Source organism: Bubalus kerabau, chromosome 6 (genome assembly GCF_029407905.1).
Source record: "Bubalus kerabau isolate K-KA32 ecotype Philippines breed swamp buffalo chromosome 6, PCC_UOA_SB_1v2, whole genome shotgun sequence".
NCBI classification, from domain to species: Eukaryota; Metazoa; Chordata; class Mammalia; order Artiodactyla; family Bovidae; genus Bubalus; species Bubalus kerabau.
The window spans coordinates 92,257,354-92,274,827 of NC_073629.1; the positions used below are offsets into that span (position 1 = coordinate 92,257,354).

Here is a 17,474-nt window from a genome sequence, read left to right on the forward strand (position 1 = left end):
GCTTCTGTACAGATGCAGGGCCTGGCTAAATAGGAGCCTTCTAGGCAGCTTCTTTCCTTGGCAACACAAGAAACCAGCAGAAGCTGGGACATTACAGCTTGTTCCTGAGTTTACTGAATGAAAGTGACCAGCTACCCTAGGAACCAGCCTGGCCATGGGAGAGTGAGGGGGATAGGTTGGGGGGAGGGCAAGTTGGCAGGGAGGGAGTGGGAATTTTCTATTCCTTGAGTTTGCCCACACCTGGAAGGAATAGCATCAGGCTACTTTTAAGTCAAAAGGGGGATTTCTTGGGAGATCACCAGGGTAGCCCACGGAGCAGGTGGAATCTTGGCAGAGACCTTGAGAACCAGAAGAGAAACTCAACTTCTAACAATGATGATGTCTAGGGAGGGCTTCCCAGATGGTACTGGTGGTAAAGAACCTGCCTGCCACTGCAGGAGACGTAAGGCTAAGCAGGTTCTGATCCCTGGTTTGAGAAGATCCCCTGGAGGAGGGCATGGCAACCCACTCCAATATTCTTGCCTGGAGAATCCCATGGACAGAGGAGCCTGGCGGGGTATAGTCCATGGGGTCACAAAGAGTCAGACACAACTGAAGCAATTTAGCACCCATGCACACACGATGTGTAGGGAACGGGATCGTGGAGAACATGCTTCCTCCACACTGTTAGAATTTCTTTCTCAATAATCATGTATAATCAACAACAAAAAAAAAAATTTCCTTTTGGAGAGAAAAGATCTGAAGCAAGGTGGGGGATGCCCAGAGCCCCACAACCTCTGCCCCCGCTCAGCCCCCAATACAGGGCCTTGGACACCTCCACTGGTTGGCTGCTCAAGACCCCCCAGCTCAGACCTATTGTCAAACACTAGAGTCTGAACAAGTTCAGGGTCTGGGCCCAGCTTCACCTGTCCTGATCCGCCCCAGGATGGCAGCCAGCACCTCGGGAGCCCAGCAGTACCTCATGTGTACAGACCTGGGCCCCCACTGCTGATCTTCTGCCTGCTGACAAATGATCCTGCCTTCCCCACGAGCTGTGACTCCCGGGCCCATCCATCAGCTACCCAGCCAGTGCAATCGGAGTTTAATGATGTCATGACAGGAGTGATTACAATTGTTAATTACCTTCCAGCCATCAGCAGCTTCTGCAGGTCTTCAGCCACGTGGCAGCTGCCATGGCCACCCTGTGCTTGTACAAACCTCTCCTGGCCTCATCGGCCACCCTGCTGTATTCCCAAAGGCCCTGGGATATGGGGGTGGGCATTTCAAAGGAGGATTTCTAGGCACCAGTATGTCCCCAAGATCCTGGTACTCTGAAGGTCTGAATGCCTTTCTCCCTGGTTTAATTTATAGAACCCCTGCTATCAGGGTCCTGAAGGAAAACACCAACCACATCACTATCTGCTCACGGTCAGTGGTGTGGAGTCAAGGTGACAGGTGCAAGGCCTTGTACCAAGGCCGTACGTAGATGCGGAGCCAGGACCAAGGTCACCTCTGGAACTGACTGAGCCTCATTGAGAACCATTGCCAAAAGCCCCTCTGATCCTTACAGGCCAGCTCCCTGACCCCATATCAGGTAAAAATGACCCCCGGCACTCACCCTATAGTGCCCTAACCAATCACCTAATGCCACCTTTCCAGCAGGAATCCTCAGTTAAAATTGGCTTCTAACTCACAAAAAGACTCTCCCTGGTGTGTCAGGAAGTCAGCCCGCTGTATCTGCAGTGTCCCTCACCTTCTATTCTCCCTTCAGTCGGCTTTCCCTGGTCTGTCAGGAGGGCAGCCCACGGTGCTCACAGCACTCAAATTATCTCTACTCTCTGTTCTTAATAAACTCTCCCTTTATGCAATGTTCTGTGTCTGGAAATTCTTTCTCAACCCATATTTGGACTGGACTTCCATAAGCGGATCCTCCCTGCCACCGCATAAAGTCTAAATCCCTTAGCTTGGCACTTAAGATGTCCCACGAAGGACAGTGCCTGCCTTTCTCTAGTTGCACCTCCCATTGCTCAGCTCCACACACCTCGCTGATAACAACAGAACTTCCAGCCACGCCTCCTACTTTCCCACCAGGCCTCTGCCCACACCATCCCTCCCACCCGGAAAGCCCTTCACCCATGGCTCCATACATTCAACTTCTACCTATTCTTCCATGCCTGCCTCACGCTAACTCCGTAGGATATGGCCTAGAGCCACCCTCCTACCCCACGCTCCAATCCCAAGTAATTTTGGCCTCCCAGGATCTTCAGAAGCCCTTCACCTGACCCTCCTTTCTCACACATCCACTCCCCGATTTAACAGGTTTGTGTCCATGTCCTCTCTCTCCCACAGCAGTGAACTCCTAAGGGTAGGGCCTTAGTACCCAGCACAGGGCCTGGAGTGGAGTAAGGGGTCAGAATCAATGGACAAGTCTTGAGCTGGCCCAGGAGGGAGGAAGTAAAAGTGGCCCTGAGAAGGAGACAGCATGTGCCATCGCTTCCTTCTTAAGGGACTGTGCCCACATCCAGGCCCTCACCAGCTATGCAGGAGTAACAGGCTCCTCACTGGTCTCCCTGCAACCCACCTCCACCTCCACAGCCAAAGCAAGCTTTCAATTGTGAATCAGATTCTGCTATTCCTTGGCTTAAAACCCTTAAATTGCCCCAGAGGTAAGTCTGTTAGTCTAGCCTTCAAGGACCACCAAGGCCACAACAGGTACTTTCAGTGCCTGTCTGCAGTTCACTCCCACCCCTCCCCTGAAGGCTGCACCCCCACACCCAGGCCAAGGCCATGACCGCCATGTTTGTACCCCATACCCTCTCCCAGTCACAGGTGGCAGGGCCTCACTGGACCTACCCGGTCTAAGCTCAGCCAACTAGATTTTCTCTCTTCCCTGGGAACTGAAAGGTATATAAGTGCTTCAGAGCCATGAGGAGGTTATTGTCCACTTGGAGCCCAGAGAGGATGAATGAAGAGGAGGAGTATGAGGAAGGGGAAGAAGAGGGGCTCAGACAGACAAAAAGATACCAGGAGACTTTGGAGGTCACACCTGTCCCTCCCCGAGACGCAGTTCTGTTGGGCTCCAGGAGAGGCTCCCATCTCTTTGTAAACATTGTCCTTTTTTTCATGGTGGTTTCTGTCAAATGTGTCAAAGATGGAGGAAGGTTTGCTCATCCAGACATGTACAGCTCAAAACAAACATCATATATCTTTGAATGAAATACTCTGAAAAGCTGTCTGGGGAGCAATAGGGATGTGGGGGTGCAAGTTCCAAGGACTTGTCCACATTTCACAAGGTGGTGGGGAGGCTGCCCCCTGAACGGCAGGTGAGAGCGCCATGCTGCTTCTAGAAGCGATAGGGCTTCCAGAGGACCAACCATCTCCATTTAACCCCAGCCCTGCCACCTACTCATGGTGTAAGACTGGACCAGTTCTCTCTGGCTTCACTTTCCTCATCTGTTAAACAGCCCTGCTCATAATAACAGTGCCTACCTCAAGGGGTTTTTTGTGTGTGGGGGGGGGTTTCTTTTCTTTTCTTTTTTTAATTGGATTAAACAAGTTAATACATGGAAAGCACACAGTAGTGTCTGTTAAGGGCAAACACCAAGTGTTAGCAAAAGTGGGAAAAGCTAAGGCTGTAAAGGGCCTGGAAGTTGTGAGATAAACTCTGATATGCAAATTTAAGCCAGGATCCGGGGCACAGGTGAATTTAAGAAAAAAAAGAACTTAAAGTAGATTATTCACCACTGCGTTCCCAGGAGAGTCCTGGACACAAAGCAGCCCAAGCCCCTGCTCTCACAGAGCTTCCATTCTACAAAGAGACGGGCAATCAATAAGGCCCTACAGACGACAGCTACAAAGACAAGAGAAGTATGGTATGAGGAGACGGATGACTAGAGAGCTTCTCTGGACCAGGGGGGACTGAGAAAGGACCAACAGCTCCAGGCACCACCCGCGGAGGGAAGCCAGCAAGGAGGGAACGGCAGTACCTAGGCGGGCAAAGGTGAGCGAGCTGTCCATGGAGGGCAGGAAGGGCGGATCCCTGAGCAGGCAGCTTTGAGCACGGATTCTGCCAGGCTCTCTGCTATAAAGCATGAATAGAAACAGCCTCGTCCATCTCTGCCTTCATCTTTTGTCCTTCCCACGTGCTCATGAACACCTTTGGGTGGTTCAGTTCTCTTTCAGGGAACAGGGGAGGTTCTGAATTCAGCGAGGAACAGATACTGAGACAACAGGGGTGGGTACTCCTCAGGGCAGGCCCCTCCAAGACTCTTCCTCAAAACTTAACCCTTCCTAAAAAGAGTCCACAAAACCCCACATTTACCCAGAGCCCAACTCTGGTTAACCTCCCACAGTGGGGAAGCTGAGAGAACTCGCCTTTGTCTTGTCCTCAGCAGGTCTGCTCCCTCAGTGACCTCTAGTGAGGAGAGGCAGGAGCACTGGTCTGGGAGTCCAGCAGACCGGGTATCGCTCTGCTCTGTCGCTTGTGCACGAGAAGCCTGGGCAAGTCTCAACCGCCCTGCTCCATAAAATCGGGGAGACGGCTCCTGGGGAAGATGAGCAAGCCTTCCACATGTTGCCAGAAGGTATCAATCTCAAGAGACCCATGCTAGTCATCCCATTTTCCGTCCAAGGGGACAGGGTCAGTAGGACAGCATCTTCTCCAATGTGAAGACCAATGATAGCTATGCCTTGATGAGTGCCTTCCGGGGGCCAGACGCATGTAAAAGAAAAAAACAGCAATAAAGTCTTTAAAGTAAAAAAACGAACACCTAGCGGAACAGTTTTACCACCAAGCAGGTCACAAATCTGGCACAAGCTCTGGGGAACTGCAACTTTGACGAGACAGAAAGGAATTTGACTTTTTAAAGCCAAATACCAAGCACTGTCGGAGAAGGCAATGGCACCCCACTCCAGTACTCTTGCCTGGAAAATGCCATGGGTGGAGGAGCCTGGTAGACTGCAGTCCATGGGGTCACTAAGAGTCGGACACGACTGAGCGACTTCACTTTCACTTTTCACTTTCATGCTTTGGAGAAGGAAATAGCAACCCACTCCAGTATTCTTGCCTGGAGAATCCCAGGGACAGAGGAGCCTGGTGGGCTGCCATCTGTGGGGTCGCACAGACTCAGACACAACTGACGCAACTTAGCATCAGTAGCAGCAGCAACCAAGCACTGTAGGCTTCCCAGGTGGCTCTAGTTGTAAAGAACCCACCTGCCAATGCAGGAGATGCTGGAGACACAGGTTTGATCCCTGGCTTGAGAAGATCCCCTGGAGAAGGGAATGGCTACCCACTCCAGTATTCTTGCCTGGAGAATTCCATGGACAAAGGAGCCTGACAGGCTACAGTCCATGGGGCCGCAGAGTCGGACATGATTGAGCGACTAACACACACCCCCCACCCCAAGCATTGCCTGCCCCGAGTGAGGAAAGCAAAGCCTCTGAGCTGCCAGGGGCACCAGACTCGTCAGCAGGCATTTGCTGCCTTAGGAGCCTGGCGTCTGATGTGCATGTGGCATGCCAGGTCTGGGTTATGTGGCCTAACAGGTCTGCCCCAGCGTCAGCAGGCCAGGGGGTCGAGGCAGGGTGTACCACCTGGTACCCAGCTCTTCCTCCATTACCACTGCTCCAAGTGACCCCACAAAATACAGCTCCTTAGGGTTCAGGATGGGGAACACAGATATACCTGTGGCGGATTCATTTCGATATTTGGCAAAACTAATACAATATTGTAAAGTTTAAAAATAAAATAAAATTAAAAAAAAAAAATACACCTCCTTATCCCCATTTTAAAATAAGAAACTGAGGCCCAGAGAGTTTAGGGATTCCCCTCTCAAGGTCACTCAAGCCCAGCTCAGATTGGAACCTAGATCTGTCTGGTTGCAAAGGATGTAACTGTCACATCAAACCACAGAAATGCCAGCTGGGGCACAATAAGCAGACTGTAGTCAGACTAAGCTCAGAATCCTCAGAACTTGGAGGAAGAGGGGCAGGCCAGAGGAACCAGGCCAGAATGCTGGAGCCCGGGTTCCCTCCCAGACCCCTGCGGTTGCAGAGAGGCTGGGCCAGGGTGGTCCAGGGAGAAGTGTGGGATTACTCCCAGGCTGCACCGGCCTCCCGCCTCCCCTCAGCACGTCCCCCACTAGGGGGTGATTTTTCAAACCAGACTTTTCAGCATCACCCTTCCCTGGGCAGCCAGACACCCGGCCCCCCACAGCCCACCGCCAGCCAGCCCTGCCTCCCTCCTGGAGCGGCAGGAAGCCCGCAGCCGTTCTGCATACACCCCCTGGTGGAAACAGCTCATTACGAGATGGGGGAAATGTGCTAGAACATTAGCTTAATAAATCAAGCGTTCCCAGAGCCCTGCAGCCGCCGAGGCTCTGCAAGGCGGGGCCACAGCGCCCACCCCCGAGCTGGGCCTGGGGGTAGGGGCGGGGCCATCGTGCGGCCTTCACCCGGCTGCCCCCTCCCCTGCGGAACCGAAAAGTCGGTGTGTGCAGCGGGCTTGGGAGACCAGGCCGCCCGGGGTTTGAGTCCAGGGGCTGCCACTTGCTAACCTACAGCCCAGAACCAGGGAGGGCCTCCTGAAGCCTCTGTCTTCATCTAAACAATGAGGCAGTGACGAGCTCTATCCATGGAGGGCCTCTCAGAGTGGTACCCTCCACAACTCACTGCAGCTGCGTGAGATCCAAGAGGCCATTTCATTTTTCAGAATGGTGAGATTCAGAGCCTGTGGCTGGTTTATATCCAGTCCTGCCAACCCTCTGCCCAAGGTCACTCCCAACCCCCTGGCGCCCACCTCTGCCCAGAGCAGATACTCTGCAGTGAGGAGACCTGCAAGGTAACCAGCTCCTGCAGGTGGCTGGACTGCTGCAGAGCAGCAGGCCTCACCTCCTGGGTGCCCAGCAGGCCAGCCACCTCCCAGCTCCTCCTGATCCCAGACAAGGAAGCCCCAGGGAGCCCCAGGTTTTTTCCTGCAGCCTGCTGCCCCTGTGTCCCTGATACACGCCCAAAGCCTTCTCTGCTGACCCCCACCATCCTGGCTGGCTCCAGCTAACTTCCCTCCCAGTCCTAGCTCAGACATTAACCCACTTAGGGCCTGAAGAGAATCCCTCCCCTCCCTGGACCTCAGTTTCCCTCTCTGTGTGAGACTTAGCCTAGAGGATCCTAAGAAGGCTCCTGCTTGCCACCCCACCTCTCCTCCCTGCTGGTCTAGGCAGGAAAGGGGCTGCAACACCAGAGCTCCTTAGCAGAGAAAACCACTGTCTAGAGAGCTAATCCCTCCTGCTCTCTGGGGGGTGGAGAGAGGACTAGAGAAAAAAAAAAATTAAATTACTAGACCATCTATTTGTCAACTTCTCCCTCCCCATTGACTTAATTTTCTCCAGCCAGAGGTAGAGTCAGAGGAGGCAGGAGTGAGTCTGCAGCCCAACCAGAGAGGGAGAAAGGGGAACTGCAACGGGGAGTGAGAAGAAGAAGCCCCATATGGACACAAGGATGGACCTCTTGGATGCACATCAAGCCAGGAAGCCTCATCTAGGCCAAGAACAAACAAATACCAAAAATGAGGAATAGATATTCCTCTCTGCCTAGCTCTGCCCAGGGACTTGGAGCAGCATCACTTCCTCCAGGAAACCTTCCCAGATCTCCCAGTATGGGTTAGGAGCCTTCTCTGTGTTCCCACAACCTCTTTGGTTCCCCCATAACACCATGCCAATAATGGTGTGTTAACTTTCATTCATTTATACAATGAATATCTCTGGAGCATAGTATGTTCCAAGCTAACTGCTGGGAATAGAGCTAAAAACAAAAACTGTAGTCTACCAGGAAAGACTGATAAGAAGTATAAACCCATTTGGATTATCTACTGCTATGTAACAAATCATATCAAACCTTCCTGGCTTAAAATAACAGCAATCATTATCTTCCCTCTCGTAATTTCTGTGGACAAGGAATTTGGAAAGGGCACAGCTGGGCTGTTCTGGCTCAGGGTCCCCCGTGTGCTATAGTTAGACAGCAGCTGGAGATGGAACAGCAGAGGGCTGAGCAGCTGGGGAGTGGCCAAGCAACCTCTCATTTAACCTCAGGACTTCACATGATCTCTCCACATAGAGAGTTTGGGCTTCCTCACAGCATGGCAGTTTTAGGGCAGTCATGGCAGCTGGCTTGCACCACAATGAATTCTCCAAGAGAACCAAGCAGAGATGTTTCACATTTTTTTAACCTAGCCTCAGTCATAAAAATAGTGTCACTTCTGCCACACTCTTGGTCAAGGCAGTCATCAGGGCACACAGACCCTATCTCTTGATTTGGTAGAAGGAGGGTCAAAGTCATATTAAAAGAGGAGCATATGAGAAGGGGTTATATTAGTGGGACACTTTTGGAAAACACAATCTGCTACAAAACCCAATTTGATTTAAATAAGATCACCTCACACCCTCCACTGGGCTTCCCAGGTGGTGCAGTGGTAAAAAAAATCTGCCTGCCAATGCAGAAGACATGGGTTCAATCCCTGGGTTGGAAAGATCCCCTGGAGTAGGAAATGGCAACCCACTCCTGTATTCTTGCCTGGAGAATTCCATGAACGAGGGAGCCTGGTGGGCTATGGTCCATGAGGTCACAAAGAGTCAGACACCACTGGGTGACTGAGCTGAGGTGACACCCTCCATCCCCCCGGGAAGTTAACCCCTCCACATCTCACATTTTTGCACGTTCCCCAGAGGCTGACTTACGTTTCACTTATGTTTCATGATCACCTCTGACTCTAAACTCCTGCTTCTGCTGTATTTTCTCAATTTTCAGACTATCTCACTGGTCTGTGGGTGCAGACTTTTGTCATAAGCATGAGATTTGGACAGAAACTCAATCCCTTGCCTGCATTTCCACAAAACACTCAGCTAATGGCAAATGAGGATGTGGTGAGCTCTGCTAAGAATTTAAGGAGAAGGAGGAGCAGCTCCAGTGTCTTGAAATTGAATATTAGACATCCCTTCTCATAACCGAGATTTATGCTTGGTCTTCACTCTACAGACCTCACCCTATCTCTTATCTCCTCTCCCCTCCCCACTGCACCCCCCACCACCACCAACCACTGCACTGAGCTGCTTTTGGGATCTTAGTTCCCCAAGCAGGGATTGAACCCGGGTCACAGCAGTGAAAGCCCTGAACCCTAACTAGGCCACCAGGGAACTCCCATCTCCTCTCCCCTCTTTCACTTTACTCTCTCTTTCCCAGCCCTTTCTCACAACTCTACCCCCTTCCCAAATTTTCCCCAGGTAAGCCAAGCAGTTTTCCAAGACTCCTTGCCCTAAACTTGCCCCCCGGCATCCTTTTGGAGGCTCAAAGGGCTTTCCAATTTCAGAGACATCTTCCCTAGAAGGTAGGTGTGGATTCCATGATGCAATGACGAATTTTTCCTCCATTACCCAAGCCAGGACCATCAAGTGGAACAGAGTCTCTAGTGGGGAGGGACTTTGTATGGACCATCGCATGTAATCTTTGGAATAACTCTCTTCTGCCTAGTCTGCCTGGAAAATCCCATGGATGGAGGAGCCTGGTAGGCTGCAGTGCATGGGGTCGCCAAGAGTCGGATACAACTGAGCGTCTTCACTTTCACTTTTCACTTTCATGCATTGGAGAAGGAAATGGCAACCCACTCTAGTGTTCTTGCCTGGAGAATCCCAGGGACAGTGGAGCGTGATGGGCTGCCGTCTATGGGGTCACACAGAGTCGGACACGACTGAAGCGACTTAGCAGCAGCAGCAGCAGCAGCCTAGTCTGCCTCCCTCCCTGCACCATGAGCCCTTAGAAATCAGAGGCATGAGCTGTCTGGTTCCTCGGAGCCCAGTCAGGATAAGCACTCAGGAAAGACATGAAATGACAGCAGTTCAAAGGCGATTCCATCAGGGACCGAGGGCAATGGTGTGCCAGAGCTCAGACCCTTGAAGCCAACCTGCCTTCCCCATCCCCAGAGGTCAGACCTGCTCTGAGGCAGGTGCTGTAGGTGGTCGTCTGCGCCGACTGTGGACAGGAAGGCAGACCAGGAAACCCAGCAGAAAAATGTGCAAAGGACACAAGCAATCCCCAGGAGGAGAAGCCCCAGATGGCCAACAAGCGAAAGTGCATGAAGAGCTGCTTATATTCACTAACAATCTAAGAAACACAAAGAGTTGGCACCTTACATTCATCATAGTGGCAAAAATTAGAACGATGGGTAATATCAAGTGCTGGCAGGCACGCGGGAGGCAAACGCTCTCACGTGCTGCTGGCGGGTGCAAAGCGGTTCAGTCATCCTAGGAAGCAGGCTAACGAGAGTTAGTAACATTAAGTAGGTGTGTGTCCCATAAGGTAGCAGGAGTATCCTGGTGCACCCCTGGATATGACAGGGAAATTCTCACACAAGCCCGCAAGGGGACCCGTCCAGGATATGTACAAGGGTGCACGTCAAGAAATTATTTGTAAGAGGAAGAAATTCAAGGCAGGAAACTTCCCTGGTGGTCCAGTGGTTAAGAACCCCCCTCCCAAGTCAGGAGACACAGGCTCGATCCCTGGTCAGGAAACTAAGACCTCGTATGCTGTGAGGCAACTACATCTGAGCTTCACAATGAAAACCTGTGCATGCGTGCCGCATTGCTTCAGTCGGGTCCGACTCTGTGCAACCCTATGGACCATAGCCTGCCAGGCTCCTCTGTCCATGGGGACTCATCAGGCAAGAATACTGGAGTGGGTTGCCATGCCCCCCTCCAAGGGATCTTCCTGACCCAGGGATGGAACCGGCGTCTCTTATATCTCCTGCATTAGCTAGTGGGCTCTTTACCTCTATCAACATCTGGGAAGCCCAGTGAAGACCCAGCACAGCCAAAAAATAATAATAATAATAAAAAAGTTTTTTAACAATTTACTACACAAAAGAAATTCAAGGCAGTGTAGGTGTCCATCACTGGGGGAATAAATGAGCAAAATGGGGTGGATTGCGCTCAGAAATCCATAGCATAAGAAGAGGAAACAAAGAGGCCTTCAAACATGTATTTCTGAGTTTGTGTGGTGATGCGGGAGCAGGGGGGGAAATGAAAAATACAGAACGAGATCTCTAGCACCCAAGACACCTCTACAAAGTTTACAAAGATACATGCATATTTTACAAAGATACATGCATATTTAGGGTCATATATGGAATTCACTAGAGTGGGTCCTCATGGAAAGAAGAGACTGGGAGAGGGGACTAAAAATAGGTGGGTAGTAAGAAGGGAAAAACCCTACACGTGTAAGCCAGGCCTGGTATCCAGAGCTGTGTATGTATCATCTCATTTCATCTTTGGAATATTCTATGAGGTAGGTACTATTAATAGCACCGTTTTTTTCAGATGAGAAAACCAAGGCTTAGAGAGATCACTCTGTCCATGGGATTCTCCAGGCAAGAATACTGGAGTGGGTTGCCATGCCCTCCTCCAGGGGATCTTCCTGACCCAGGAATCGAACCCGTATCTCTTAAGTCCCCCAGCTCTGGCCCCTCCAAATCCAGCCTCACATGAACCAGCAACAAACACCCCTCACCCTCTTCCCCCAGAAATGGATTCATTCCTCCAAGAGAAGCTCATTTAGCATTCGCTAGAAGCCAATGGCTCGCAATGCCCATAACTGAGTCCAGCTCTATCCAGGTGTTTGAAGCTCTCCACAGTTGGACTCTGCTCACCTAGGAGTCTCATCATCATTTCCCACTGATGCTGCCTCCACATCAGACCAAGCTTCTAGCATTGATGTGCCGTGGCCTTCCACGCCCACCTCGTGTGCCTTCCCTCAGCTCCTTTCAGTCCATTCAGACATAAGGAGTATATACTGTAGTAGCTTTCCAGTCTTTTTTATTTTTAAAAATTGATGTATAACTTACATGTAAAGATCTTAACTTCAAAAAATTCATTGAGTTTTGACAAATGCCTTCATCAGCTTGATAGTCATTTCTCCTCCCTGAGTCAGTTTCCCATCTACAGAATGAGGTAATGTCAACCTTATAGGGCTGTGGTAGGAGGTAAAAGTAATATGACAAGTGGCCAGCACAGTGCCTGGCACACAGCAGGCAAGCAGTTAACTATTCTTCACAAGTAGCCTGTCTCCAGTTTTCAATCACAAAAACTTAAATGAGCATCTACTCAGTGCCCTGTGTACGTATGGCCTGGAGACTCAGGGGAAACCAAAACTGGAGGCTGCTAGCTTCCTACTGGGGCTTTCCAGGCGGTTTAGTGGTAAAAAATCCACCTGCCAATGCAGGAGATGCAGGTTCCATCCCTAGGTTGGGAAGATCCCCTGGAGGAGGAAATGGCAACGCACTCCAGTATTCTTGCCTGGAGAATCCCCATGAACAAAGGAGCCTGGCGTGCTGCAGTCCAGGGGGTTGCAAAGAGTTGGACCCAACTGAAGACCCATGCACACAGCCTCTTATGGATTTTTTTTTTTTTGGCTGCACAGCATATAGGATCTTAGTTCCTCAACCAGAGATTGAACCTGCATTGGAAGTGTGGTGTCTTAATCACTGGGCCACTGGGGAAGTCCCTCTTCTAAGGATTATTAAACTACACTGAGACAGGTGTTGTGACAAAAGAAAGCACAAGGAACAGTGGAGTTTGAAAGGAGGAACCCAGGTCAGCTTTGGGGATAAAAGAGGGCTTCCCAGAGGGAGTAATGCCTGAGAGACATCTTGAAAGAGTTAACAGTTGGATTTCCCTGGTGGTAGTGGTTAAGACTCCGCATTTCCACTGCATGGGACACAGGTTCGATACCTGATCAGGGAACTAGAATCCCAAATGCTGCGCAGTCAAAACAAAAAATTAACAGGTGAACAACAATAGGATTCCAGGCAGAGCAAATGGTGTGGGTACTGCTCTGACGGTTGGCGGGAACACAGTGTATCAGGGGAGCTGCAGAGAACTCAGTTGGCTGGAGTAATGGGAGTGTGAGGGTTCTGCTGTGATGAGCTGGAGAGGCCAGCAAGGGCCTTGAATGCCATGCAAATGAGAGGGCTTGCCCCTCAGGACAGCAAGGAGCCAATGAAGATGTTGAGAGCAGGAATTAACAGGTGTGTATTTTAGAACATCCTCACCGGGACTTCTTCATTCTGCTTTGACCTGGTTTATTCTTTATCTACCTTAGTCTGCAAGCTCCTTGCAGTCCAGCCCAGGGCTCAGAAACCTCTCCAGGCTCCCTAGGGACTGTGACCATCACAGCTCCTTAGGCCAGCACACAAGGACCACCTGGATCTGACTCCCTCTCCAGCCACATCTCTTCCCACTGTCCTCTCCCCTTACATTTCAGCTACACCATCTTCGGTTTCATTAAAGGTGATGCTCCCTCGTGTCTTGTGCTTGCCCATGCTGTTGCCTATTCCTGTCATTCCTTCTCCCTGAAGGAACTGTCTCCCCTTTAGCTCTGTTTATCTGGCTAATTCCTACTTCTCTCTTGGGACTCAGCACAAGCACCACCTCCTTCAGGGAGCCTTCCCTGATTTTTCCCCAGGCTGGGTGACAGTTCTCTTAAGACACCATTCTGCTAACCATCATTATACTACTATGCTTTCTGCAGGGAAGGCTGGTCCTGTTCACCTCAGTATCTCCAAGCCCTGGCAGGACCTGACAGTGACAGCCTGTGCAAGTCAAAGGGGCAGGGCAGGCTCCGGAGGTCACATGTAGTATTTGTGACCCCAAGGACTCCTTTGTCTATGGGGATTCTCCAGGCAAGAATACTGGAGTAGATTGCCATGCCTTTCTCCAGGGGATCTTCCCAACCCTGGGATCGAACCCAGGTCTCCCACATTGCAGGTGGATTCTTTATCATCTGAGCCACCAGGGAAGCCCACATGCATGCATCACTAAGACACAAAAGATGCAACTGAGAAAAATAAAATGAGACGGTCACGGTGGGAAGGCCTAGATCATGGAGGGTCTCACCAGCCTGCAGTTGATCCACAGGGCAGGGAAACAGAGGGCGCAGACAGAAGCAGCGGGGGAATGTGTGCTTTGTGGTTCAGAAGGCTTGGTGGAGGGGACAGTGTGGAGGAAGGCTCGGAGGGGCCAGTTTCAAGCCCCCCGGATACCAGCAGGCTGGCAGATTAAGATGGTGGTTAAGAGATGTGGAGAAGGGAACAACTGGAGAGAGATTTAAGGGGAGAAAGGACCAGACTTGGTGCCTGATTGTTCGTGGGCGGCAAGAGAGAGGGAGGAGTGGAAACGACTCCCTGTGCAGCTCCTCGAATCTCTAGGGAGAGAGGAAGGAGGCCAGCAGCCAGCTCGGACACCAGTCACCTTGGGCACAAATAACCTTTAGGGACTCTGCCCCTGCTGAGCCGAGCTGCTACCTCTGACAGTGCCTCCCCAACACACACACACACACACACACACACACACACACACACACACACACCCTGTTTTCCCAAGGGGTTGACTGGACGCTCTGCTGGCTCCTTGCCCACTGCTCCCTCCCGCAGTCTGCTCCGCGCCAGCCAGGAGGGGAGGGAAGTGGAGGGGCGGCCGCAGAAGCCCTGCCGGAAGGGAGGAAGGGCGGGCTCAAGAAGCCAGCCCAGCCGACCCCCAACTGAGGAGCAAGGGAGAACCGGGGAGAGAGGGTGAGACAGACAAAAGACAAGGAGAAGCAGTACAGCAGCACCGCACACTGGAGATACAAGATGCCTTTCTGTTCCTCTTGCTTGCCCACTCCCCATTTTAGAGATGGGGAAACTGAGGCCTAGAGATAGCAACAGTTTAGGAGCCTACAACTCAGGTTTCAGCAGACCCACACTCTTCTGGTGGAGCCCCTCGGCCTGGAGCAGCCACTTCCACTCTGGTCTGGTAGGAATGGGTGTTGAGCACCACAGCCATCCCCCAAATGAAGGGCTGGCCAGGTAGTTGAGTCTATGGTTCAAGTCCCTCCAAGTCCCCATAGTATAAAGAGCTGGACTGAAAGACAGGGGACTTGAGTTCTCACCCCACTGTAGGACTGATTTTTCATCTGTAAAATGTCCTATACTGCCTCTGATAAACCTCTCTACAAGGTTTACAAGAGCCACTAAAGGATGAAGGAAGACTTTGTGAATTCAAAAACGCCACAGGACCCCAGAAGGATTGAGTGCAAAGCCATGTCCCTGAGCAAATCGCTCCCCTCTCTGGGACTCAGTTTCCTCAACTGCACAAAAAGGGTACCAGATTCATTGATCTTAAAAGGCCCATTCCACCACCGGAAGCCTGTAGGATGCACCCAGTCTGCCAAAGTTTTAGATTCTAGAGCAAACACAAAACCTCACCATCGCAACCTCCCCGCCGCCAGAACGGGCGCTTGGAAGCCCTCTTCAGGCCTGTCACCGGTCACCGGGGGAGTTATTGCCACCCCTGCCCAGGTACCACTGGCTCCGTCCTTAGGGTCCCTCGCCGCCCCGGCTGTAAACTTACTGCGGTGGCCCCTAGGGGGCAGTGTTGCCCCGAACTTGGGCCGCTGCAGCTGCTGCCCCCGCCCCAACGGGCGCCGGGAGAATACTTGAGTTCTGGGAATGTTTGACACCCCCCGGCACACACACCGCCCCCCGCGGCCAGCCCCAGTCCCGGGGGCTCCCGCGCTGCTCACAGCCCGGGTGCGGACTTACTGCTAGCGCTCCCCCCCACGCCTCCACCTCTCCCAGCAAAATATATTTCGCAAGGACAAGGCTTCTATTTTTGTTTTTTCGCAGGAGTAGGGAACAGGTATTGGTCTCAGGCTGCTCGCGCGGACTAGGATGTCTCTGTGTTCTGAGATCCGAGGGAGAAATCTGAGGGAAGAGGAGGCTTGTTTTCCCAAGAACCTGTCAGCTGTTTCCCCCGTCACTCCCGCATCCCTTTGATAAGGGGTTGGCGGGCATGCACCCCCGCACCGCCTCCCCCACGGGTCCCCCAACCCCGCCAGGAAGCGCCCCGGGGTAGAGGGTGTGGGCTGCAGGGTCCGACCTCGCCTTCTCCAGCTCAAGCCCAGGCCCAGGGACCGGGGCACAGGCCGAGTTTGAGGGGCTGGGTTTGGGGGGTGACTTCTGCTGTCTCCCCAGCCTCAGATGTGAGCAGCAAAGTCAGCGTGAAGACGGTAAAGGGGAAACGGAGGGAAAATCCCATTCAAGTTTGGTCCAACGGTTTAATGGAAGTGGGGGGAGTAGGAAGAATTTAAAAGCCCCGAACCCACAAAGCAGACTTTTTTTTAAAAAATTATAATTGAAAACATCTCGGAGTAAGGGCCGCCAGGAACCGGCCAGCTCCCCCCGCCCCATCCCCCTCTCCTGCTCCCCGGAGTCCGATGAAGTCATGATAAGTAGGCTGCAAAAAAAAAAAAAAAAAAGTGGGGGGGTGGTTTGCAAGGGCTGGGGGCACAGGGGTCCCAGGCTGGGGCCCCGCGCGGACACAGTTTGGATACTATGGTTACGCGATCCGACCCAAACAGCGAAGGCGGACAACAATAGCGGCCGCCAGAGGAGGAAATTCCTTCCGGGGTGGACGGCGCGGGGGGAGGGGCGCCTGGCTGGAACGCCGAGGCGGCGGCTCGGCCAATCAGCGCTCGGCCGCCGGCGGTTTCAAGGTGCCCCGCGCCGCGCGCCCCCGCCCCCCCGCGCGCTCCGCTTGGGCGCTGGAATTGCTGAGACGTTTCCCTGCACGCGCCCGGGTAACCCTGCGGGGGCTGCTGCTCAAGCCGATCCCCTTCCTAGCCCTTCTCCCCGCCCCCCGCCGGAGCCCACCGCCCCGGGAAGACTGAGTGTTCTGCTGCCTGAGTTGCTTGCACTTGAGGGAGATTGGGGGAAAAAACATCCCTCCAAACTACCCCTTTCTGTGGGGTTGGTTACTGCACAAGCCTGTTTTCTATTTTAAAGCATGTCTCAAGAAAAAATGAGAGAGGGGAGGGAGAGCGAAGATCCACCCCAACTCAAGAAGCCTGGGAGGCTCTGACCCCTGCCTGCCTGGCCGCAGGGGCTGTTACATAATAAGTTGGGTTATTGATATTGGCGGCCCTGGCCGGGCATCTGGCATGCAGAGATCCAAGGGCAGAGCTGGCATTTAGAAAAGCTCCCCCCTTCCCCCTTTCAGTGACCGTTACCTGCTTTATAAAGGACCAGCGGAACCAGGGGCTCGCCTCAGCCGGTATCTGGGCAATTTAGGTGGTGCCCATGGTGTGACCGTGCCCACTGCTACCCTCACCTACCAGGGATTCTGTGCCTAAGTCCCCCTCCTTCAGAATCCCCGGACTGGCTCTTTCCCTGTCGCCAGGCCCTCCACGGTGCCTCCTGCTTTCCTGCCAACTACCCAAAGCCGGCATCCTGGGCACTCAGAGCACCGAGCTGGTCCCGTTCCTTTTTTAAGCGGAACCAGGTTTCTGCTCTCTGGTGTCTCCTGAGCTCGGAACACCACTCTGACGAGGAGTAGATACCTTCTCTTATTCATTGCCTACTGAGAGATTCACTTCTCTGGAAAGCTCTAACATTCAAAAAGTATTAGCCTCTCCCA

At 52.4% G+C, this 17,474-nt stretch overlaps 1 long non-coding RNA gene across 1 annotated transcript; it reads left to right on the plus strand.

Moving 5' to 3' along the window:
• The first annotated feature begins 6,356 nt into the window (after positions 1-6,356).
• LOC129656236 (uncharacterized) lies at positions 6,357-7,614 on the plus strand. Its single transcript, XR_008716285.1, has 2 exons — positions 6,357-6,695; positions 7,368-7,614. It is a non-coding gene; the product is annotated as an uncharacterized LOC129656236 (long non-coding RNA).
• The last annotated feature ends 9,860 nt before the right edge of the window (positions 7,615-17,474 follow it).